We start from the raw sequence: 26,721 nt of genomic DNA, 5'->3' as shown, positions 1-26,721 counted from the left end.
ACCCCCACATACCCCAGGGCTCTGTCCTGTCCCAAGCACAAGAGGAGAGGCCCCAAGCCTCGATTCAGACACCCACTGCTAGGTTGGTTTCAGGAGATCAAAATTTTTCAGATTTCAAAAGGCAATGCGGTGCCCGGGCCACATACTGAATATCCACTCCAGTGAAGTCTAGGGCAACAAGCCCTCATCAAAGGCACCACTCTTTCTGCAGTGAAACAATAAAGATGCTCAACAGTCTGTCCAAAAGCCTGGATTGGGTAATAGCAGGTAAGAGACCGAGGACCTGCATTCCCTATCCCTGCAGGTGGGAACAGGGGTGGAGGGGGAGGGAAGCTCACCCTCCTCTTCTCTCCCTGCTCCCAGCAACACCTCCACCAGCAAAGCTCTACAGCCATCACTTCTGATGGTTCTTCCTTTCCTACAGGGAAAACGGAATCATAATCTATTTTCACCTTTAATTCCATGAACTGCATAAATATACCCTAATAAACAAAGTTTCATCAATACAAATATTCACAGATTATAAGCATATTGAAAAGCAAGAAGAAAAACACCAATTTCATAATAACATGAGTGCTGGATTTAGACCTCACAGGAGAAGTCAAAGTTCAGGCCAGGCAGGCGTGCAGCCACCTGGGGGCCCTCCAAGCTCACTTGGTCATTAGCTGTCTCCCTCCATTGTGGGAACAAGGGAGGCGGCCCTCACCCCACTGATGAGGACAGACCACAACCTGCAAGGCCCCAGGCCCTCTCCTGTTGTCACAGACACTGGGGATCATTCCCAAGTCCAGCCCAGCAGTTTCTTTTGCCAGCACATTGCTGGGGCTTGGTGCTGACTTGGTAGATTTTCAATCTCTGGCTTCATATTTTTCTTACATTTATTTTCCTTTTGCCTCAATTATCCATTAAAAAAGAAAATTGTGTGTGTTTATGCAAGTTACCCTGAATCTTGTTTGGAACAAGATGCGGGAGAGAAAAAGACAAGGAAGAAAACAATGGTATTCTAAATGTTGTACTTTTAGCATATTCAAATTATATATTACTTATTCTAAGAGTTTGGAGACTGATGAAAATGCTGAGCAAATACATAATTTCCTGTAGTTGTTAGTTTTGCTCTTGGTAAAGTAAAAAATAAGCTCAGTTATGAACTGCCAAGCTCTATATAGTATAAATACTTCTTTAGTTTAACAACAATAGAGTATTTAGGTATTCACTAGGGAAAACCAATGCATAAATCACAAAATATTTGGTGTGAGAGTTCAAACGGTAGAAGCCAGCCCTGAAATTACTCTACGTCCCGCTGCACAAGGAGGATCCTTGCATGTCTGATTCTATAATGTCATCACCAGAGAAGACCTCAGGTTACTCTTTGTGCCAAAGGAGAACTGCCAGCTGCAGAAGCAAATTAGAGGGAAAGCAGACATGGTGAAGGAAGTGGAGACAGCTTCCCAAGGGCACTGGGCTCTTCAGGCTGAGAAGACAAAGATGAGTCTCCACCACTAGGAACGAGGTAGCAGGTGTCAAACATGCTTACAGAGTCAACAGGGAGATGCAGACTTAACCTGAACTTGTCATTCAAGACAGAAAAATAAACATTTCCCACACACAGCACTCAAGGTCCAGATCAAGAACGTCCCCACCTGGGCACACTAGCACGGTGGACAACCAGAACCCGGGGAAGAGTCCAGAATCACGTATTCTTTTAACCATGGGTTTTCTCCAGCTCTCTAGTGGGCAGGACAAAGGCAAACCCATCAGAAGCCTCAAGTGATCCCTCAGTCCCTTCTATAACACTGAAGGACGGAAAATTAAAAACACTCATCAAAGGGAATTCCAAAGAAATTCCACTGTGTGTTCCAAGTCGGCAGCCTCAAGTGATCCCTCAGTTCTCAGGGGAGGGGGCAGTGAGAGCACCCAGAAGGACCAAGGGCCCAGCAGCCAACATAACAGGAGGGCAAGAGTGGGGCAGCAGAACCAAGAAAGGGGGATGACAGGTGGTCTGAGTTAGAAAGAAGAGGTGAGAGCACAGATGGTGACACTGGCTTCCGGAATAAGAGGGGTGCTGCTCGGCAGGCAGGGTCCCCTTGTTCACTCGGTGGCACAGCCCACCCAAGGTACAAGGGTCTACAGCTCCCCCGCCTGAACTGGCTGGGCTGCCATGCAGGACACGTGGATGGGACTTTTCTTTTTTCTGTACCTACCACATCGAAAACTAATTCAAAACTAGAAAACAGAAGTAGCCATGAGAACAGTAAAACCTCTCAGACCAGACTAAGCAGGAGACTGGAGCTCTGGGGTCCATGCAGCTTGCCCAAGTGACCGCCCCCCACCCCCGCCATGGCCCACTGCAGGTGGAGGACCTGGACAGCCAACTCTGAGGTGCTTGGAGTGCCCCCTGAATCCCCTGCTCCCCAGCAATCCTGCAAACTCCAAACTCCCATCCATGTTATAGTCTAACATGGGTCTGTGCTCGCCTTCTGGGCTAGACTGTGAGCTTAAGGACCCAAACATCACCCTCTGGACCCACCAAAGCGCCGAGCACTGCCTGGTGCATAGTAGGAACATAACATTCGAGAATTACACTTAATTGAGTGAATTTTTTTAACTCTTTGAAATTCCTAATTAATAACAAGATTAAGTGTCAAGGAACTTAACCTAAATGCCCTAAAATTGAATTCTCACACAGTACTCCCTCCACCTAAGGAGGAGGGGACAACTCTAATTGTGAGGAGCCCAGCTGTGACATCCAACAGAGCTGGGTAGAGTCTGCTCGTGCTGGGCTGGCCAGGGTCAAGCTTCCTCATCTCTAAAACAAGGGGATAATTATTCTGCTCTCTTAGGGTGGATGTACGGAAACTAACACAGGGTCAGGTATATAATAAGCACACTCAAATGATGCTGCTAGTCTTATTTCTATACTTATTATTACATTACTATTATTGCTGTTAACTATTAGGGTCTAAATGCTAATTTTTAAACTTTGCATGCATGACCCAGAACCAATAGTGGATTCTTGTATGCACCCTACAGGGTCTGATCAGGACCTCTAGTCTAGACACTAACCAATCAACTTGTTGTCTTCGACATTTCTTACTGGGTAGGGGCATGAAAGAGTTTCTCTAAGGACATCCTCAATCATGCAACAATAAGTTATAATTATACAAAAATATCAGTTTCAAGAGGAGTGGCTTATAAGTCCTGCTCAACATCCCAATGTAACCTCCCAACATTCCAGAGGGCAGAATATTTTAATCATCAGAAATATGATAGAACACAAAACATGACTGTACATGAAATCAGCTATTTAAACCATGAAACATTAATGACATTTCACACAGGATAGAAGAATGGAAATCAAATGTTTCTCATTAAGATGGAAAACAGACAGTCACAATCCTTGGAGGAGAGACCAATTGTCGCCACAAGCGAGATTTCTGTGTACAGACACCCCTGCCATGGCCACATCAACCCATTTTCAAGGAACCAAAGCCACCGCTGCCACAGCATGAAAAATGGTAAGATGTGTGGTTTCAACTGCATGTCCAATAGCCCCACTATCTTTTGTCTTTAACTCTCCCAAAATAAGCAGAGATGTAATAAAAATACCTTCAGGGTGGGAGTTGGGAACTCTGAAAATTCACCTGGGCCTAATCTTGATGCCGTTGAAGGTGCCACTTAACAGAAAGGCATCCATTTCCTGTGCACCAGTTATTTGCCCTTTTTCTCCCAGCCCTCTCTTCTGTGCTCCACTCTGGGGTTGGGGGCCTGTAAACTATTTCCTGGACTCCCTTGCTAGCTGGCTTCCTGTTCAGCTCTGCCAACAGGGGGCGCTGGAGGGAGACTGGAAGGCAGGAGATGGGGAGAATGGGCTCCTGTGTTTCAGCTCAGGGTGGCATTGTTCCAGCAGTATTGGGTAGCTGTGGCTCTAGCCTCCAGCTCCTGGGGAACTCCCAGCCAAGCCTCCTCATCTCCCTCAGAGGTACATCCATAGAGACACCTGCTTGGCTGTACCTCATTGATGGTCTGATGTCCCTCACAGGTCTGAGCCCCAGCCCCACAGACCACTGCTGCAAGCTCTGTGGTCTTGGAAATGCCACCTTTTCTCTTTTCTTTCCCCAGCCCTGGGGTGATAGCTATTACTTGAGTTACCTCAGCTCCACTTTTGCTCATTCAGACTTTGACACTGATGTAACCAATTCCCTGTGTTAAATCTCATAATTAGAAATACCTAGCACAGTTTCTGTTTTCCTAACTAGACACAAACTGATATAGCCTAAAATGAGAGGGTCAGTCCTAGAACTAATTCCTATATTTCATTCAAGCTTCAAGGACTCCTCCCAGTTCTAGAAATAAGGATTTATTTCTTCACCATGGAAATATTAAGATATTGGATATGCACTTCCACACTGCAGAACCCTGCCATAGACAGGAATGCTGCCCTTCATTCTGAGTCATCTTTAATGAAAACCAATCAATGGGGTGCCCTGTGAAGGAAACGCAAGCATCATTGTGTGCCATAGACTTCCCAACAGCCTATCACTGCCACATCCAAAGACCCGAGGACAGCACCTTACAGATTCATAGTCAACATGGGGAAAGTACTGGAGGAGGAAGCAGGAACAACAAGTCTCATTTTTAAGTTTGCACACACACAGACAAACAACATGCTTTCCAAAAAAATTATCAGGTCCAAAAAAACTATTTTCTGATCACTTTTATTTTCTTCAACCAAAGGGTCTGCTTATTTAAAAACAAACAAACAAACAAAAAACTACCTTTTCAACTAGAAACGATGGTTCCACATGTGCAGAAGCACTCCCAGTCAGGTGAACTTTTGGCAGCTGCATAAATCCAATATCCTTGAAAAATAATGGCCTTCTCTCTTTTTTTTTTTTTTAAAGGAAAAAAATAAGTTTTGTGCTCCAAGTATGAATTCTTTAAATAACTTCCCCCAAGGCCAAGTCACTTTTATAAAAGGCATATTTTTTTCATGTAAATTCCTTACAAAGAAAGGTGGAAAATAAGGTTTTTTGTGGTTAAGATGCTGAATGAAGAACTGATCAACCTTGGAGTCCAAAATCAGTCCCTTCATTAGGCAGGAGGTGTCTCACACACACCCCCACCCTGGGAGGCAGCAGGACCAGGGGTAAGAAGGCTGAGCTGGCCCTGCCAGACCTTTCCACCCATGGTCAGAGCCACGTGGGCACCAAGCAACCAGGCACTACTGTCTGTGGGTGAGGTGGGAAGATACTCATTTGGTCACCAAATATGAATTGTGAACCTACTATGTGCTAGGTAATGTAGGTGACCACCTAGGAGGAATAAACATTAATCAAATGAACAAATGAATATATAAAAATTACAAATATAACAAATGTTTGCAAGAAAGAATAGATAATACTATGACAGGATAAAAAGAAGGGGGTTCCAATTTAGATTGGGTTCCATCAGGAAGTGACACTAGGGCCAAGATTAGGAGGATAAGCAACAGTCAATCAGTGGCAGTGAGAAGAGAGGAGATGGGAGCAGTCCAGGCAGTGGGGACAGCAGGTACATAGGCCCTGGGGACAGAAGAAAGCATGGCATGTTCTAGAAACTACAGGGATCCAAGAGCCAGAGAGAGTGTGGCTGGCCAAGAGGCTTGAGCAATAAGGCAGGGGCACACTTGAAGGGTCAAATGCAATGTGCTCAGGGTTTTCTTCTTTAACGCCAGAGCAGTGGGAAGCCATCTAGGGCTTGTGCTTCCAATGTGTCACCCTGGCTGTTATGGGTAGAACAGATTCCAGGGGGACATGGAAGTGGGGACACTAGTTGGATGACCACTACAGGAGCTCAGGTACATAGGGACCACAGCTAGACAAAGGGGGCAACTGCCGGTGAAAGGAAGCAAATAGATTCAGGAGGTACTTAGAGGGTGAGGCCAAGAATACTGGGGATATTTGGGTGTGTAAGGAAGGGCTATCAAGTATAACTCCTGGTTTGTATGGTTGTGCTAACCACTGAATTAGGGACCCCTGGAACAGAGCCAGGTGTGAAAAAAAAGCACTGCAAGTTTTGGCCTTGTTAGTTTCAGGTGCTTTTAAAGTACCCAAGTGGAGAGGTCAAGTTGGCTGTCGAGTGTGCAGGCTTGGCGCTCAAAAGCAAAGGCGAGATCAGAGATAGGCATCTAGGAAGCAACGATCCCAGACCGATCCTTCCGGGACCTCCAAACTGCATGACTGGAGAGAAGAAATGGAACCAAGCGGGGGGCGGATGGCAAGGTGCAGGGAAAGCAGAGCACGGCGTCACAGGAGCAGGGAAAATAAAGTCTCAGGAGCAGGGGCTGCTCAGCTCCTCCAGCACAGCTGAGGGCCAGGTCCAGACCCAGGTGGGTCTTACAGAGAGTGCTGCTGAGGACAGGGGAGCGGAAACCAGGCCAGGGAAGGGAAAAAAGTGAGAGGTGAGGAAATGGTACAGACTTTCGTGAGGTCTGGGGAGGAGAGAAACAGGAACAGTGCTGGAAAATAGTAGAATTGAGGGAAGCTTGAGATGGAAAAAACTCACACATCCAATAAGAAAACCCAGGCCCACGGAAGACTGCCATCTTCACTTGGTTTCTACCACTCTCCCTGTCCAGTCACAGACTGCCGGCAAGGAAGAACAAGGCTTCTAATACACCCACCTCACACCAACTGAGAAAAGACGATAATTGTTCAACAGGTGCCAGTCAAACCCTGAATCTGTGGCTGGCCGGGCGCTGGGTGCTCCCCTCAAGGGAGGGAGAGAAGCATGTAAAACTTTAACAGTCCTATAAATACCCCACAGATGAAAGAATCGTCAAGGAAACAGCCCAGACTCCTAGGGAAAGCAGGCTTCCAACTGGAAGGAGAGAAGGAAGAAAAGCACTATTCATTGTATCAGGAAAGGGCAGAGCTGTACAACCAGAAAAAAAGAAGCAGGAAAAATGGAAAATGCAAGGTAGCACCATCTAACAAAGACGCTGGGCCTATTCCAGTAAGAATGTTTCACACTGGCTGTCATAGGGTTCCCTGAAGGTAAGGCAGATGGCTGCGTTTTCTGGTTTATTTCACATCAGTCTAAAACCTCGTCTCAACCTCTATTAAATATTAAATGTTTCCCGTAAAAGATACTGCATTAGTCAGCTAGGGTTGCCATTACAAAGTAACAGACTGGGTGGCTTAAACAACAGACATTTATTTCTTCACAGTTCTGGAGACTAGAAGCCAAGATTGAGGTGTCAGCAGGGTTGGTTTCTTCTGAGGCCTCTCTTCCTGATTTGCAGATGGCTGCCTTCTGTCTTCATCTTCACAGATCTTCCCTCTTTACCCATCTAAGTCCAAATTTCCTCTTCTTACAAGGACTCCCTAATGACCTCATTTAACTATAATGACTTCTTTAAAGGCCCTATTTCCAAACACATTCCTAGTCTGAGGTGCTGGGGGTTAGAACTTCAACACAGAGATTAGTGGGGACACATTTTAGTCCATAACAGATGCCCATCTTCTTTCTTGCCTTAAGAAGTGTGGACTGGGCAGGTCACCTTCACATGAGTTGAAGTGTGTATAGCCACATAGTCAGGACAATCAGGACAACGTGTGATTCCCAGAAAGAACAGTCATCTCAGAGGTCCATCAAGATACATTTGGCAAATTCAAGAAAACAAATGCAAATGTTTGGAATTATCATGTGCTTCTCACCACCACTTTTCAGTTAAGTCTATTGCTGAAAGATTACATTAGCCTACTGGAGCTTGATGATTTTATCTTCTAAATTGATGGAAGAGAAAAAAAGAACATCCCCCAAATACACAGCTTGGAAAGAGAAATTAATTAACATGCCATGTTTCACCCAGAGCAAGACGGGACAAACAAAAGCCTGAAAAGAAATCAACTTGTCTTCTGCACCTGGAATCCCCCACAGGGTTCCTGGATATGGTTTCTTTTGACAGATAGTCTTTCATCTTTGGCAAAGAAGTACAAGAAACTTCAGACAGCGCAGATATTCCTCCATCTTTGCAAGGAGGGCAGGCCATCATATCTTTGGACCAGGAACTCTTCATTGCTTCAACACAAAACTAAAATATAGGTGAAGGCTTCTTCCTTCCACCCCTCCCCTGATACCCGATAGTGCTCAGCATAGCCTCGGGTCGTGGGCTATACATCTCCACAAGTATCTGGGTTTTGAGGGTGGGGACTGCCCTTCTCGCCTCTGTATCTCCCACACTGAGCAGGGTGCCTGGTACGTACGTAGTTGGCTTTCAGTCATTATTTTTGAATATGTAAGTGAATGAGAGGATGAAGTCCATAAACAAGGAACAAAAGGATCAAAAAATCCTTTGCCCTCTTTTTAGAAGCTTAGGGAAAACAAATTTGTGGTTCTGTCTTGGATGTCAGGGGTTCTTCCAAATATATTGGATGCCCACATATTTCCAGAGCAGTTAACAATCAAACATCCTTCACTCCTCCAAAGGCCCCCTGAGTTTCACAGAAGCCCGAGATGTCCCCTAACACATGGAGAGAGAGCTCAAATAACCCACCAGCAGACCTAGAGGTGGTAAAATAAGTCAAGTGCTCCTCTTTTGGCCTAGACCCAGTCACCAGACTATGACTCTTTCCCAAAGAACCCCCTTCCCGAATGCAGAGGACACTCCAGGGCCAAAGAACCTGCCCAGAAAGGCACATTCATCTGAGCATGGCTGCAGTTCTCCTGACACCCTTACTAGTGGGGCTCCCAAACTTCCAATGTCCCCAGTGGGTCACCAAGAGGTGAGTGGTTTCTTTATGGCCACGTCAGCCATTCCTTGGACTTCCACATGTAAAGTAGCCTTGGGCTCCACCAGGATGAGCAAACCAGTCAAACAGCAGAGGGAATGGAAACCCTCGTTACGCCAACTCGCAAATTCACTAAGATCCCCCACTCCCAATTTCCTGTGGCCTCCCTCTGTCGTCCTGTGGCTTCCCCTAAAGTCCAAGTAGGGAGCAACCACATAATCACACTGGCCTTCATGAGTTCAAGCACTGAATCTCCTCCCCACACCCTGGCCTCTGAACATGCAATAGCTCCATTTGGTAAATTCTTTTCCAAACAGCCACCTGACTGACTTGTCCTCACAACTCAAATGCCATTTTCTCAGTGAGGATGTCCTTGGACCCCTTCACCTAAGTCACCAGAGCACACTTCTCTTTTCCTTGGAGCACTTAACCACAATTTGAAATAATTTAACTGTTCTGTGTTTAATAACAGTCTCTTCCACTCTACAGGAAGCTGTGAGAACAGGAATCATGCCAGTTTATTCATCGCCCCATACCTAGTGCCTAGCACATAGTAGATGTTCAGTAAATAGTTTTTTTGAGGGGGGAGTGGTCTTACCACAGCCTCACTTTATTTTATTTACTTTCATTTATTTTTTTAACTTAATTGAAGTATAGTTGATTTACAATGTTGTGTTAGTTTCAGGTGCACAGAAAAGTGATCTAGTTATACATACACATGTATTCATTCTTTTTCAGGTTCTTTTCTCATATAGGTTATCACAGAATACTGAGTAGAGTTCCCTGTGCTATACAGTTAAGTCTTGTTGGTTATCTTACATATAGTAGTGCGTGTACGTTAATTCCAAGCTCCTAATTTAATCCTCCCTGCCATGTTTCACCTTTGGTAATCATAAGTTTGTTTCTGATACCTGTAAGTCTGTTTCTGTTTTGTAAATAAGCTCATTTGTTTCTTTTCTTAAAATTAGATTAAAAATATGGAATGCTTCATGAATTTGTGTGTCATCCTTACACAGGGGCCATGCTACTCTTCTCTGTATTGTTCCAATTTTAGTACATGTGCTACTGACACAAGCACTAAAGAGTTTTAAAATAAGTGAAAGAAGAAATGGAAGAATATTAGACTTTTGTAGTACTATGATAAGTATTTCCTCGATTTTATCACTTTTTTTTTTTGCGGTACGTGGGCCTCTCACTGTTGTGGCCTCTCCCGTTGCGGAGCACAGGCTCTGGATGCGCAGGCTCAGCAGCCATGGCTCACGGGCCCAGCCGCTCCGCGGCATGTGGGATCTTCCCAGACTGGGGCACAAACGCATGTCCCCTGCATCAGCAGGCGGACTCTCAACCACTGCGCCACCAGGGAAGACCCCTATCACCTTTTAATTGTATTTGATGTTTAAATCTTTACCCATGCTTTTACCATAACTTTTTGGTATCATTTCTGAGTCTCTGTCATTGAATAGAGGGTTTTAATGCCTTTATATTTATTATAAAAATGATAATTTTTTATCTTCTGTCATGTTTTTAGTTCCTTTTCTCTATTTCCCTATGTGAGCTATATTTCACTGAGTTTATCATCTCCAGTACTTAGGAAGAAATTCTACAATAAGCTATCCTTACAATCTTAGGAAACATTCTTTCCATGTCAAGAACATAGTAGAACTTTGGCTTTCCCTTTGGGCAGAGAAGAATTTAACATCCCTTTTTTTCTCCCAGATTCCTTTCCACTTTTCTTTTATTTATTTATTTATTTATTTATTTATTTATTTATTTATTTATTTATTTATTTATGGCTGCATTGAGTCTTCGTTGCTGTGCATGGGCTTTCTCTAGTTGCTGCGAGTGCGGGACACTCTTTGTTGCGGTGTGCAGGCTTCTCATTGTGGTGGCTTGTCTTGTTGCACAGCATGGGCTCTAGATGCACAGGCTTCAGTAGCTGTGGCACACAAGCTCAGCAGTTGTGGCTCATGGGCTCTAGAGAGCAGGCTCAGTAGTTATGGTGCATGGGCTTAGTTATTCCATGGCATGTGGGATCTTCCCGAACCAGGGGTCAAATCCATGTCCCCTGCATTGGCAGATGGATTCTTAACCACTGTGCTACCAGGGAAGTCCCCCACTTTTCTGATTTGTAAATATTTCTTAAATTTGAGGTACAGAATATTATTAAAGTACTTTATATTTTACACCTTTCCTTACTTTTTACAACAGCTTTATTGAGATATGATTCACATACCCTACAATTCATCCATTTTAAGGATACAATTCAATAGCTTTTGGTATATTCTCAGAGTTGCACAACCATGATGACACAAATAGACCATTTTTATCACCCAAAATGAAACATTATACCCATTAGCAACCACTTCCCATTTCGTCCTCTACCACCCCCGCCCTAGGAAATCACTAGTTACTTTCTTTCTCCATAGGTTTGCCTATTCTGAATATTTCATATAAATAGAATCATTTAATATGTGGTCTTTTGTTTCTAGCTTCTTTCTCTTATGAAAATATTTTCAAGGTTCATCCATCCAGCATGTATCTGTACTTTATTCCTTTTTGTTGCCAAATAAGATTCCATTGCATGGAATACCGCTTTGTTTTCCATTCATCAGTTGATGGACATTTGGGTTGTTTTCATATTTTGGCTATTGTGACTAATGCTCCTATGAACATTCATGTATAAGTTTTTATGTGAATAAATGTTTTAATTTCTCTTGGGTGTATACCTTGGAGTAGAACTGCTGGGTCATGTTGTAACCCTTTGCTTAAACTTTTGAGGAACTGCCAACCTGTTCTTCAAGTGTCTGTACCATTTTATATTCCCAGCAGCACCATATGAGGGTTCTAATTTCTCTACATTTCCACCAACACTTGTTACTGTCCATCTTTTTTATTGTAATTATCCAAGTGGGTACGAAATGGTATCTCACTGTGGTTTTGATTTGCATTCCTCTGGTGTCTAATAATGCTGAGCATTTTTTCATGTGATCATTGGCCAATTATATGTATATTCTTCAGAGAACTATCTTTTCAAGTCCTTTGTCTAATTTTCAATTGAGTTGTCTTTTTATAGTTGAATTATAGGATATATCCCAGATACAAGTCCCTCATCAGATATATGATTTGGAGAAATTTTCTTCTATCATGTGAGTTATCCTTTAACTTTCTTGATGGTATCCTTTGAAGCACAAAATATTTTAACTTTGATTAAATCCAATTTATCTTTATTTTCTTTGGTTGCTTGTGTTTTTGATGTCATTCATATCTAAGAAACCATTGCCTAATTCAAGGTCATAAAGATTTATTCCTATATTTTCTTCTAGGACCATGATAGTTTTAGCCCTTACATTTAAGGGAAGTCTTTGATCTTGCCTTAACTTTTTAATTATTGCTTTCCATTTGGAACTGTATTTGCATCAGTTAGTTAGGCTTAACTCTGTTAAACCAGTTTCAATCATCCACATCAACTCTTTATATCATGCCCTCCCTATTTCTAATCTTTTAATTTTGCTTCAGCTCATAATCAACTGCAATTATGTTTTAAAGAAATCCTTCCTAGAAGGACAAGCAGGGTGTATGGTTTCTAACCTCTTACATATCTAAGAGCATCAGGTGCCCTCACAGGTGAACAACAAATTGTCTGAGTGTCATATTCTTGGAGCAGAGTCACTTTTTTTTTAAAATAAATTTATTTATTTATTTTTGGCTGCACTGGGTCTTCGTTGCTGCACGTGGGTTTTCTCTAGTTGTGACGAGCAGGGGCTACTCTTTGTTGCAGTACGTGGGCTTCTCATTGTGGTGTCTTCTCTTGTTGCAGAGCACAGGCTCTAGGCACGTGGGCTTCAGTAGTTGCAGCATGCAGGCTCAGTAGTTGTGGCTCATGGGTTCTAGAGTGCAGGCTCAGTAGTTGTGGTGCACAGGCTTAGTTGCTCCACAGCATGTGGGATCTTCCCAGACCAGGGCTCGAACCTGTGTCCCATGCATTGGCAGGCGGATTCTTAACCACTGCGCCACCAGGGAAGCCTGCACAGTCACTTCTTGTCCCAACACTGCAGTCCTGGCTCCACTGTCTTCTAGGACTTAGTATCATGGACAACTCAGGCCTGCCAGATTTTTGTTTCTTTTAAGTAACCTGTTTTGTCTGCTTGAATACTGGTATAACTTTTCCTATTATTCTTATAATTCACAAATTTTGCCAGAATAAATAACTGTGGGCCTATGTATATGAATTTTGATCAAAACACAGTAAGCCTTTTATCTGGTAAACTGAGATTTTTTTTAAACCTTCCAGAAAGTCTTCATTCATTAAAAATCTTTGATGAATGCCCCTATCCTAACTTGAGCAGAGGGGTTCCTTCTACAGAGATTCTAAAATTGGACTTACATTTTCTGTACCCCATTTCTATCACTTCCTTTCTCACCACTCTATTCTTTCCTTCCTTTGCCCCCACAGAAGCATGTCACATTTATTCTCTACATCACTAATTCAAATGTGTAATGTTTCAATTCCGTAGTGCCTCCCTTGTAGATTTTAATTCTGCTACAGCAAACTAGTTTTATAAGCTTTCATTATCTCACCAGTTCCCTTTTATTTTAAGTTTACTGTTTTTACATCTCATTCTGAAGTTCTTATGGCTTTTGCTTCTTAAAGTCCTATCTTCTTTTTTTATGATTTCTGACATCTGTTTAGGTCCAAATGTTCTCTTTTTTATTGAAGTATTGTGGATTTACAATATTATGTTAGTTACAGGTGTACAGCAAAGTGATTCAGTTATATATATGTACTTTCAGATTATTTTCCATTATAGATTATTATAAGGTACTGAATATAGTTCCCTGTGCTATACAGTAAATCCTTGTTGCTTACCTATGTTATATATAGTAGTGTGTACATGTTAATCCCATAATTTATCCCTCCCCACCTTTCCCCTATGGTAACCATAAGTTTGTTTTCTATGTCTGTGAGTCTGTTTCTGTTTTGTAAATAAAATCACTTGTATTATTTTTTAGATTCCACATATAAGTGATATCATACATTATTTGTCCTTCTGTCTGACTTACTTCATTTAGTATGATAATGTATGATAATGTCTAATGTATGATAATGTCTAGGTCCATCCGTGTTGCTGCAAATGGCAATGTTTCATGTTTTATGGATGAGGAATATTCCATTGTATACATACACCACACCTTCTTTATCCATTCACCTGTTGATGGACACTTAAGTTGCTTCCATGTCTTGCCTATTAGAAATAGTGCTACTATTAACATTGGGGAGCATGTATCTTTTCAAATTAGAGTTTTCATCTTTTCTGGATATATACCTAGGAGTGGGATCACTGGATCACATGGTAGTTCTATTTTTATTTTTTTAAGGAAACTCCATACTGTTTTCCCTAGTAAAGCCTTATCTTCTTACATCCTATTAGGATACCGGTTTTCTAAAATTTATTCTGGTCCTGAAATAAATCCTTTCCAAAGATATGTTTTCTCTGCATATCCTTTCCCTTACAGGCTATAGTATTTGAACTCAGACCCTCAAATGGGTTTTCTGTACATACTCAAATTGCAATGAGGAGAGGTCTACCTAAAGCCAGCACCAAGACTTGGGTGAACAGGTCTCCCTTGATCACAACAGTCAGCATCCCATCTCAGACCTGCTACTAGAGGACAGGCAGACAAGCACGATGTTCAGTAGGCATCTGTGTAGTCGGCTCTACCAGGCTGTGGTGGGATCCTGTACCTCCCCAGGGAGCAGTACTGTACATTCTGAACTGACGGGACACTTAAATAGGGATCTACAGGCCTCCTTCTGTCCACAGGGCAATGCTAGATACAAAGTACCAGCAACATACCTCCCGCCATACCTCCCTCCAGGGCTGCCCTGGAGTTAGCTGTAGAATGGCTATAAAACAATGGCTAATGCCAAACCAAGAGGGACAGCCAACAAGTTTCCTAAGTATCATAAATCTTCTAAAATTCAAAGCCAAGGACAAACAAGAGATGGGGAAATATTTCTTCTGGCTCTCTTTCAGACAGGTAGGATTTGGCCACTCTGAAAAGCCCACTGACTACCCTTACCAATCCAGGCCCACTGTTCTTTATAGTTAGTGGAAAGTCCTTGCCAATTTTGACAACAGTTTGCCTATCTCCTTCATTTTTCTAAATATGTTTTTGCCTTTTTCTGTCTTCATACGGGTTATAGTGGAAGGACCGCTTGATAGTTGCAGGGTGAAACCCGAGGCCATGCTGTAAGCATGCTTTGCAATGCGCGCAGTGCCCTTGTTATCCAGAGATTAATAAGAGAGCATTTCTATGGCCTCCTAATCTGAATGTGTCACCACATCCTGGGTGATTTATTTTAATCTGCTGCCACTGGTCTCCTATAACAAACTCATTTGGACTGTCCTAAGCTCTGTAGCACAGTCTTTACAAGAAGCTCAATGAGCCATAAGTCCACCAACCTCAGCATTCAATTCCTGAGAGACAACGTTCCCACGTGGCAAGTCCAGACACTGACAACATGTTGGGAGCTGAGATGCCCCAGTACCTCCTCAGGACATTCAGAGGAGTCACATGCTCTCTCTTTTTATGGTACTGCTCTGCCCTATCTTTTAGAGACAGGATAGCCCCTTCACCTTCTCCCTCCCCCACCTTCTTGTCCTTTTCACCCATATTTATTGCACGTCCTTTCTGAGCCAGGCTCACATCACTTCTGCTCTGATCCTGGCACACCTGAGCCAACCATCTACTGCACAAGACTGGCTCGTACTGAGTGGCCCTTGGGCCATCCTGTTGTGAGAGGATGCCTCCCTCCACGAGGTGCATGGTCAGTTTCTTTGTCTGATATGATTCCAGTTACTGCATCCCTGGAAACCAGACCCATCACACTGATTTTCTGCTCTAGAAGCCTGTAAGGGCAGACCAACATAAAGTCACCAGCCCAGCAAGCCATCTTCCAGGGCAAATTCTGCCACCATAGAATCCAGATCACTTGTAGCAGGATCCTGACCTACGGGGACCACACTGCATCATCAATCAGTACAGTGGTCTGAGATCAGCTCTGGATATGCCTTTGATTTGAAATCATATCTGCCTACACATGCCCAGCAGGAGCTTTGGACAGGGCACCAGCAGCTACATAAGCCCACCAGTTGTGGCCCTGATCCCGTCACAGGTCAACTCACTCCCTGCCTGGATGCTGCATGAGAGAAGATTAAAGTCCAGCCAGAGGAATCCAGAGGTCAGCTGCTACTGCCGTGACCAACTTGTTTCCCAGCTCTGGGAATAACACCAATTAGTTTTCTTTCTGGAATGTCCCCTTTCAGGGCCACTTACCCTGGTCAGCATTAGAAAAAACCCACACTCCCTGTCATGCCCAACAGTAGGCCTCTCTTGCTTTGAGAAGTCTTCAAGGAATCTTAGATCATAGACTGCACTTCCAGAAGATCCATTTCAATGCTGCCCAATTTCAGTCAATCACCTTCACAACTATGCTGCTACGGCAAGCTAACCTCAGATTTCTAGAGTTCCTGCCACAGCATGAAAGAGCCATTTTATGACAACTGTGGTTCCCAAACTGACCACTTTTCTCTTGCAGCCCATGAGTTCCACTTTCAGGACAAGAGTGAAAACTGACATTTGAGCCACTACTCTCTCATTCCTTCCCATCCTAGCTCAGATTGATGGAAGCTCCACTCCAGATGAACATGACAAAGAAGCAGAGCTCCTCCTCCCCTCAGCTGCCAATCAAAGGATATGGTGCTTTACCAGGAGGGGTAGGTCACCATCATTTCTCATCTCCTCCAGTCCAAATTGAAGACTCTAATTTCCTGATGAGTGCATCTAAAAGGTTAAGATTCCATTCTTTCACCCAGCTCCCCTCATAAGAAGGAGGTTCTAGACCAGGAAAATACTGGGGGTACCAATCACCCTCATATAAGCTTGCTCACAGGGCAGATATTCTATGTCAGGAGAGGCAAGCTGAGAAGACCAGAGACTACCAACTCTGCCTATTGTCCAGAGTAGTGGCTTAGAGATTTTCCCCCAATACAGAGGTAGTCCATAAAATCAAAGAGCTTCTATGCCCTCCCCAAAAGTACTGGCATTATTTGAAATAAAGTGTGGGAAGTTCAAGCCTACAGGCACTCTTGAAAACAATAACAATTTTAGCAATAAGCAAATATGCGGCTGGCAGCTCCTCTTAATAAAGAGCAATAAATGACAGGTCAGGTAGTTCATCAGAGAAAACAGGAAAAGAGAGCCCTCTTGGGGTTAGAACAGACCTCAGAGACTTGCCACAAAAATGACCCCTTACTGAATTTAGTTGGGCCAAACGGCAGAGCCATGTATGTCTCAGGCACTGTTGAAAACAATACAGCAATCACTCAGCAATTAATGAAGCACACCAGCTGGATGTGATACCAAAAAGGCAGACAGCTTACTAGAGAGATTAGGGAAAGAGACAAAGAGAACCCCAATTAAACCACTGTCATGTAGGGTGACTGTACATATATGCCCCAGGTTGCTCCCTCTGAGAGTGGCACTAAAGGAAAAAAGACATCACCAAAATAGTCTGAATCACTAAACAAATAAACAAGCAAACAACAACAAAAGAAGACCTTTTGAAGAAGTGATAAGGAACCAGTATCCAGGTTCCTGAAATTATTATAAAATGTCCAATTTTCAACAAAAACTATGAGACACAAAAAAGAAACAGGAAAGTGTGACCCACACGTAGGGAAAAAAAGCAGGCACAGAAACTGTGAGAGAACTCAGATGACAGATTTAACAGGCAAAGACTTAAAAACATCCACAATAAAAATGTTCAAAGAACTAAAAGAAACTATGCTTAAAGATGTAAAGAAAGCTATAATGACAATGTCTCATCAAATAGAGAATATCAATAAAGAGACAGAAATTACTTTTTTTAAAGAAGTAAACTGAAATTCTGGATTTGAAAAGTACAATAACAAAACTGAAAGTTTCACTACAGGAGTTAAAACTATATTTAAACTAGTAGAAGAAAGACTCAGCAAATATAAGGATATATTGATAGAGATTATACAATCTGAAGAAAAGCAGAAAATGACCAGAGCCTCAGAGAAATGTGGGACACCATTAAGCACACCAACATAATTCAATGGGAAGGAGAGGAGAAAGAGAAAGGAATAGAAAAAAATTTGAAGAAATAATGCCTGAAAACTTGCTAAGTATGATGAAAAACATGATTCATCCAAGACACTCAACAAAATCCAAGTAGAATAAATACAAAGAGATCCACACCCAGACATATGGTAAAAATGATGAAAGTCAAAGAAAAAGAGAAAATCTTGAAAGCAGTAAGAGAAAAATGTCTCATCATGTACAAGGTGCCAATAAGATTAGCACCTGACTTCTCATCAGAAACAATAAGGCCAGAGACAGTTGGATGACATATTCAAGGTGCTGAAAGAATTGTCAACCAATAATCTTATATTCAGCAAAACTATCCTTCAAAAACAAAGGTGAAATAAAGATATTCTATGATAAGCAATAACAGAGAATTTGTTCCTAGCAGACATTCCATGCAAGAAATACTAGAGGAAGTTGTTCAGACTAAAAGAAAGTACCCCAGGGGCTTCCCTGGTGGCGCAGTGGTTGAGAGTCCGCCTGCCGATGCAGGGGACACGGGTTCATGCCCCGGTCCGGGAAGATCCCACATGCTGCGGAGCGGCTAGGCCCGTGACCCATGACTGCTGAGCCTGCGCGTCCGGAGCCTGTGCTCCACAACGGGAGAGGCCACAACAGTGAGAGGCCCGCGTACCGCAAAAAATAAAAATAAATAAATAAATAAATAAAAGAAAGTACCCCAAATGACAATTCATATCCACAAACACAAGAAAAATAATAGAGTTGAATATGTAATTAAAAGAAACAGTATAATTGCATATTTCTTCCCCTTTTTCTCTTAACTGATTTTAAAAGAAATTGTATAAAACATTATTTACATAGCTGTATTATCAGGCCTTTCACATAGAGAAAGATAATGTGTTTGACAAAAAAAGCACAAAAGAGATGGGTGTTAGCAAAGTTGTCTTGGGGTAGGAAAATGATAACAGATGATAACTCAAATCCACAGGAAGAAATGAAGAGAGCAAGAAATGATGAAAAGGAAGGTTGATATAACAACTCTATAGACTTGCTCGATTTTTCCTTTCTCAGCTTCTTTAATACACATAAAATTATGTGAATTTAGAAAAATTATACTAACAACAATTCATTGTTGGGTTTGTGATATGTGTATAATATATAAACATAAAATATATATTATGATATATACTTATAAACAATAATAGTTCACAAAAGAGGAAAGAAAATAGAGCAATATAGGGGTAATGTTTCTATATCTCACTGGAATTAAATTAGTAAATCTGATGTAGATTCTGAGAAGTTAAGATATAATATGGTGGAGTGAAACCTTCAAGATAGTGGAAGAGTAAAACGTGGAGATCACCTTCCTCCCCACAAATACATCAGAAATACATCTACATGTGGAACAACTACAGAACACATACTGAACGCTGGCAGAAAACTTCAGAGTTCGCAAAAGGCAAAAAAAGCTCCCCATGTACCTGGGTAGGGCAAAAGAAAAAAGAAAAAAGAGACAAAAGTATAGGGACGGGACCTGCACCTCGGAGAGGGAGCTGTGAAGGAGGAAAAGTTTCCACAAACTAGGAAGCCCCTTCACTGGCAGAGATGGGGGTGGACAGGGAAGAAGCATCAGAGCCATGGAGGAGAGCGCAAGCAATGGGTGCAGCGGGCAAAGTGGAGGTATTCCCGCACAGAGGATCGGGGCTGACCAGCAATCACCAGCCCGAGAGGCTTGTCTGCTCACCCACCAGGATGGGTGGGGCTGGGAGCTGAAGCTTGGGCTTCGGAGGTCAGATCCCAGGGAGAGGACTGGGGATGGCTGCATGAACACAGCCTGAAGGGAGCTAGTGTGCCACAGCTAGCCGGGAGGGAGTCCGGAAAAAGTCTGGAACTGCCTAAGAGGCAAGAGACCATTGTTTCGCGGTGTGAGAGGAGAGGGGATTCAGAGCACTAGCTAAACAAGCTCCAGAGATGGGTGTGAGCTGCGGTTATCAGCATGGACACCAGAGACGAGCATGAAACACTAAGGCTGCTGCTGCAGCCACCAAGAAGCCTGTGTGAAAGCACAGGTCACTACCCATACCTTCCCACCCGAGAGCCTGTGCAGCCCGCCACTGCCAGGGTCCCGTGACTGAGGGGCAACTTCCCCGGGAGAATACATGGCGCTCCTCACACTGTTGTAACGTCATGCTGGCCTCTGCCACCACAGGCTTGCCCTGCATTCTGTACCCCTCCCTCCCCCTGGCCTCAGTGAGCCAGAGACCCCTAATCTGCTGCTAGTTTAACCCTATCCTGTCTGAGCGAAGAACAGACACTCTCAGGGAACCTACATGCAAAGGCGGGGCCAAATCCAAAGCTGAACCCCAGGAGCTGTGCGAACAAAGAAGATAAAGGGGTATTTCTCCTAACAGGCTCAGGAGCAGCAGATTAAATCTCCACAATCAACCTGATGTACCCTGCATCTGTGGAATACCTGAACAGACAATGACTCATCCCAATATTGAAGCTGTGGACATTGGGAGCAACGATATATTTTTTTTTCCTTTTTCTCTTTTTGTGAGTGTGTATGTGTATGCTTCTTTGTGTGATTTTGCCTGTATAGCTTTGCTTTTACAATTTGTCCTAGGGTTCTGTCTATCTGTTTTTTGTTTGTTTGTTTTAGTACAGTTTTCAGCATTTGTTATCATTGGTGGATTTGTTTTTTGGTTTGGTTGCTCTCTTCCTTCTTTCTTTCTTTTTTTTTTCTTTTTTTATTACTTTAAAATTTTTTTATTTTTAATAATTATTTTTATTTTAATAACTTTATTTTATTTTTTCTTTCTTTCTTTTTTTTTTTTTTCCCTCCCTTTTCTTCTGAGCTGGGTGGCTGACAGGGTCTTGGTGCTCCAGCCGGGTGTCAGGCCTGTACTGCTGAGGTGGGAGAGCCGAGTTCAGGACATTGGTCAACCAAAGACTTCCCGGCTCCACATAATATCAAACGGTGAAAGCTCTCCAAGAGATCTCCATCTCAATGCTAACACCCATCTACACTCAATGACCAACAAGCTACAGTGCTGCATACCCGATGCCAAACAACAAGCAAGACAGAAACACAACCCCACCCATTAGGAGAAAGGCTGCTTAAAATCATACTAAAGTAACAGACAACCCAAAACACACCACCACCGGACATGGTCCTGCCCACGAGAAAGACAATATCCAGCCTCATCCACCAGAACACAGGCACTAGTCCCCTCCACCAGGAAGCCTACACAACCCACTGAAACAACCTTAGACACTGGGGGCAGACACCAAAAACAATGGGAACTACGAACCTGCAGTGTGCGAAAAGGAGACCCCAAACACAGTAAGTTAAGCAAAATGAGAAGACAGAGAAACACAAAGCAGATGAAGGAGCAAGGTAAAAACCCACCAGATCAAACAAATGAAGAGGAAATAGGCAGTCTACCTGAAAAAGAAATCAGAGTAATGATAGTAAAGATGATCCAAAATTGTGGAAATAGAATGGAGAATACGAGAAACGTTTCACCAGGACACAGAAGAACTAAAGAGTAAACAAACAATGATGAACAACACAATAAATGAAATTAAAAATTCTCTACAAGGAATCAATAGCATAATAATGGAGGCAGAAGAATGGATAAGTGACCTGGAAGATAAACAGTGGAAAAAACTACTGCCAAGCAGAATAAAGAAAAAAGAATGAAAAGAATCGAGGGCAGTCTCAGAGACCTCTGGGACAACATTAAATGCACCAAAATTCAAATTATAGGGGTCCCAGAAGAAGAAGAAAAAAGAAAGGGACAGAGAAAATATTTGAAGGGATTATAGTTGTAAACTTCCCTAATATGGGAAAGGAAATAGTCAATCAAGTCCAGGAAGCACAGAGAGTCCCATACAGGATAAATCCGAGGAGAAACACACCAAGACACATATTAATCAAACTATCCAAAATTATATACAAAGAAAAAATATTAAAAGCAGCAAGGGAAAAACAACAAATAACACACAAGGGAATCCCCATAAGGTTAACAGCTGATCTTTCAGCAGAAACTCTGCAAGCCAGAAGGCACTGGCAGGACATATTTAAAGTGATGCAGAAAAAAAACCTAAAACCAAGATTACTCTACCCAGCAAGGATCTCATTCAGATTCGATGGAGAAATTAAAACCTTTACAGACAAGCAAAAGCTAAGAGAATTCAGCACCACCAAACCAGCTTTACAACAAATACAAAAGGAACTTCTCTAGGCAGGAAATACAAGACAAGTAAAAGACCTACAATAACAAATCCAAAACAATTAAGAAAATGGTAATAGGAACATACATATCGATAATTACCTTAAATGTAATTAGATTAAACGCTCTACCAAAAGACACAGACTGGCTGAATGGATACAAAAACAAGACCCGTATATATGCTGTCTACAAACACCCACTTCAGACCTAGGGACACATACAGTCTGAAAGTGAGGGGATGGAAAAAGATATTCCATGCAAATGGAAACCAAAAGAAAGCTGGAGTAGCAATTCTCATATCAGAGAAAACAGACTTTAAAATAAAGACTATTACAAGAGACAAAGAAGGACACTACGTAATGATCAAGGGATCAATCCAAGAAGAAGATATAACAATTGTAAATATTTATGCACCCAACATAGGAGCACCCCAATACATAAGGCAAATGTTTACAGCTATAAAAAGGGAAATTGACAGTAACACAAACATAGTAGGGGACTTTAACATCCCACTACCACCAATGGACAGAACATCCAAAATGAAAATAAATAAGGGAACACAAACTTTAAATGTTACATTAAAAAAGATGGACTTACTTGATATTTATAGGACATTCCATCCAAAAACAACAGAATACTCTTTCTTCTCAAGTACTCATGGAACATTCTCCAGGATAGACCATATCTTGGGGCACAAATCAAGCCTTGGTAAATTTAAGAAAATTGAAATCGTATCAAGCATCTTTTCTGACCACAACGCTATGAGACTAGATACCAATTACAGGGAAAAGTTTGTAAAAAAACACAAACACATGGAGGCTGAACAATACACTACTAAATAACCAAGAGATCACTGAAGAAATCAAAGACGAAAGAAAAAAATACCTAGAAACAAATAACAATGAAAACACGACGACCCAAAACCTAGGGAAGGCAGCAAAAGCAGTTCTAAGAGGGAGGTTTACAGCAATACAATCCGAACTCAAGAAACAAGAAACATCTCAAATAAACAACCTAACCTTACACCTAAAGCAATTAGAGAAAGAAGAAAAAAAACACCTGCAAAGTTAGCAGAAGGAAAGAAGTCATAAAGATCAGATCAGAAATAAATGGAAAATAAATGAAGGAAACAATATCAAAGACCAATAAAACTAAAAGCTGATTCTTTGAAAAGATAAATAAAATTGATAAACCATTAGCCAGACTCATCAAGAAAAAAAGGGAGAAGACTCAAATCAACGGATTAGAAATGAAAAAGGAGAAGTAACAACTGACACTGCAGAAATACAAAGCATCCTAAGAGATCACTACAAGCAACTATATGCCAATAAAATGGACAACCTGGAAGAAATGAAAAAATTCTTAGAAAAGCTCAAACTTCCAAGACTGATCCAGGAAGAAATAGAAAATATAAACTGACCAATCACAAGCACTGAAATTAAGACTGGGATTAAAAATCTTCCAACAAACAAAAGCCCAGGACCAGATGACTTCACAGACGAATTCTATCAAACATTTAGAGAAGAGCTAGCACCTATCCTTCTCAAACTCTTCCAAGATATAGCAGAAGGACGGACACTTCCAAACTCATTCTACGAGGCCACCATCACCCTGATACCAAAACCAGACAAGGATGTCACAAAGAAAGAAAACTACAGGCCAATATCACTGATGAACACAGATGCAAAAATCCTCAGCAAAATACTAGCAAACAGAAACCAACGGCATATTAAAAGGGTCATACACCATGAACAAGTGGGGCTTATCCCAGGAATGCAAGGATTCTTCAGTATAGGCAAATCAATCAATGTGATACACCATATTAAAAAATTGAAGGAGAAAAACCATATGATCATCTCAACAGATGCAGAAAAAGCTTTCAACAACATTCAACACCCATTTATGAAAAAAACCCTACAGAAAGTAGGCATAGAGGGAATTTACCTCAACATGATAAAGGCCATATATGACAAACCCACTGCCAACATCGTCCTCAATGGTGAAAAACTGAAACCATTCCCAATGAGATCTGGAACAAGACAATGTTGCCCACTCTCACCACTATTATTCAACATCGTTTTGGAAGTTTTAGCCACAGCAATCAGAGAAGAAAAAGAAATAAAAGGAATCCAAACTGGAAAAGAAGAAGTAAAACTGTCACTGTTTGCAGATGATGTGATACTATACATAGAGAATCCCAAAGATGCTACCAGAAAACTACTAGAGCTAATCAATGAATTTGGTAAAGTAGCAGGATACAAAATTAATGCACAGAAATCTCTGCATTCTTATACACTAATGATGAAAAATCTGAAAAAGAAATTAAGGGAACACTCCCATTTACCACTGCAACAAAAAGAATAAAATATCTAGGAATAAACCTACCTAAGGAGACAAAAGACCTGTATGCAGAAAATTATAAGACACTAATGAAAGAAATTAAACATGATACAGATGGAGAGTTATACCATGTTCTTCGATTGGAAGAATCAACATTGTGAAAACGACTATACTACCCAAAGCAATCTATAGATTCAATGCAATCCTTATCAAACTACCACTGGCATTTTTCACAGACTAGAACAAAAAATTTCACAATTTCTATGGAAACACAAAAGACCCTGAAGAGCCAAAGCAATCTTGAGAAAAAAAACGAGGCTGGAGGATCAGGCTCCCTGACTTCAGACTATACTACAAAGCTACAGTAATCAAGACAGTATGGTACTGGCACAAAAACAGAAAGATAGATCAATGGAACAGGATAGAAAGCCCAGAGACGAACCCAGGTACATATGGTCACCTTATCTTTGATAAAGGAGGCAAGAATATACAATGGAGAAAAGACAGCCTCTTCAATAAGTGGTGCTAGGAAAACTGGACGGCTACATGTAAAAGAATGAAACTAGAACACTCCCTAACACCGTACACAAAAATAAACTCAAAATGGATTAAAGACCTAAATGTAAGGACAGACACTATCAAACTCTTAGAGGAAAACATAGGCAGAACACTCTATGACATAAATCACAGCAAGATCCTTTTTGACCCACCTCCTAGAGAAATGGAAATAAAAACAAAAATAAACAAATGGGACCTAATGAAACTTAAAAACTTTTGCACAGCAAAGGAAACCATAAACAAGACAAAAAGACAGCCTTAAGAATAGGAGAAAATATTTCCACATGAAGCAATTGACAAAGGATTAATCTCCAAAATTGACAAGCAGCTCATGCAGCTCAATATCAAAAAGCAAACAACCCAATCCAAAAATGGGCAGAAGACCTAAATAGACATTTCTCCAAAAAAGATATACAGATCGCCAACAAACACATGAACGAATGCTCAACATCATTAATCATTAGAGAAATGCAAATCAAAACTACAATGAAGTATCACCTCACACCAGTCAGAATGGCCATCATCAAAAAATCTACAAACAATACATGCTGGACAGGTTGTGGAGAAAAGGGAACCCTCTTGCTCTGTTGGTGGGAATGTAAACTGATACAGCCACTATGGAGAAGAGTATGGACGTTCCTTTAAAAAACTAAAAACAGAACTACCATATGACCCAGCAATCCCAATACTAGGCATATACCCTGAGAAAACCAGAATTCAAAAAGAGTCATGTACCACAATGTTCATTGTAGCTGTATTTATAATAGCCAGGACATGGAAGCAACCTAATTGTCCATCAACAGATGAATGGATAAAGAAGATGTTCATTGCAGCTCTATTTATAATAGCCACAATGTTCATTGCAGCTCTATTTATAATAACCAGGACATGGAAGCAACCTAAGTGTCCATCGACAGATGAATGGATAAAGAAGATGTGGCACATATATACAATGGAATATTACTCAGCCATAAAAGAAACAAAATTGAGTTATTTGTAGTGAGGTAGATGGACCTAGACTCTGTCATACAAAGTGAAATAAGTCAGAAAGAGAAAAACAAATACCTTATGCTAACACATATATATGGAATCTAAAAAAAAAAAAATGGTTATGAAGAACCTAGGGCCAGGACAGGAATAAAGATGCAGACATAGAGAATGGGCTTGAGGACACAGGGAGGGGGAAGCATAAGCTGGGACGAAGTGAGAGAGTGGCATAGACTTACATATACTACCAAATGTAAAATAGCTAGCTAGTGGGAAGCAGCCCCATAGCACATGGAGATCTGCTCAGTGCTTTGTGACCACCTAGAGGGGTGGGCTAGGGAGGGTGGGAGGGAGACGCAAGAGGGACGAGATATCGGTATATATATGTATATGTATAACTGATTCACTTTCTTATAAAGCAGAAACTAATACACCATTTTAAAGCAATTATACTCCAATAAAGATGTTAAAAAAAAAGATAATATGGTAAGTCCTATAACAACCATTAGGAAAACATTTCAAAAACATATAGTAACATAATAATTAAAAGCATTAAAATGTTACCCCTAGAAAACATTCATTAAATTAAAAAATAAAGCAGAAATGGAGTTATAGAGGAATAAAAAAGGTAACAGACGTATAGAAAACAAAAAATGGCAGACATAAATGCAGCTACGTCAATAATAACATTAGAT

At 41.5% G+C, this 26,721-nt stretch overlaps 1 protein-coding gene and 1 non-coding gene across 2 annotated transcripts in view; both read right to left on the bottom strand.

Moving 5' to 3' along the window:
- ADAMTS17 (ADAM metallopeptidase with thrombospondin type 1 motif 17) overlaps positions 1-26,721 on the bottom strand; it is a 355,743-nt gene that overhangs the window by 280,919 nt on the left and 48,103 nt on the right. The gene's annotated exons all lie outside the window — the stretch shown is intronic.
- Positions 9,743-9,849, bottom strand: LOC136119767 (U6 spliceosomal RNA). The gene has a single exon (XR_010655725.1). It is a non-coding gene; the product is annotated as a U6 spliceosomal RNA (small nuclear RNA).

The sequence above is a fragment of the Phocoena phocoena genome, chromosome 2 (assembly GCF_963924675.1).
Source record: "Phocoena phocoena chromosome 2, mPhoPho1.1, whole genome shotgun sequence".
Classification (NCBI taxonomy): Eukaryota; Metazoa; Chordata; class Mammalia; order Artiodactyla; family Phocoenidae; genus Phocoena; species Phocoena phocoena.
The sequence above is the reverse complement of the archived record's forward strand: the minus strand, read 5'-3'. Positions and strand labels throughout refer to the sequence as shown.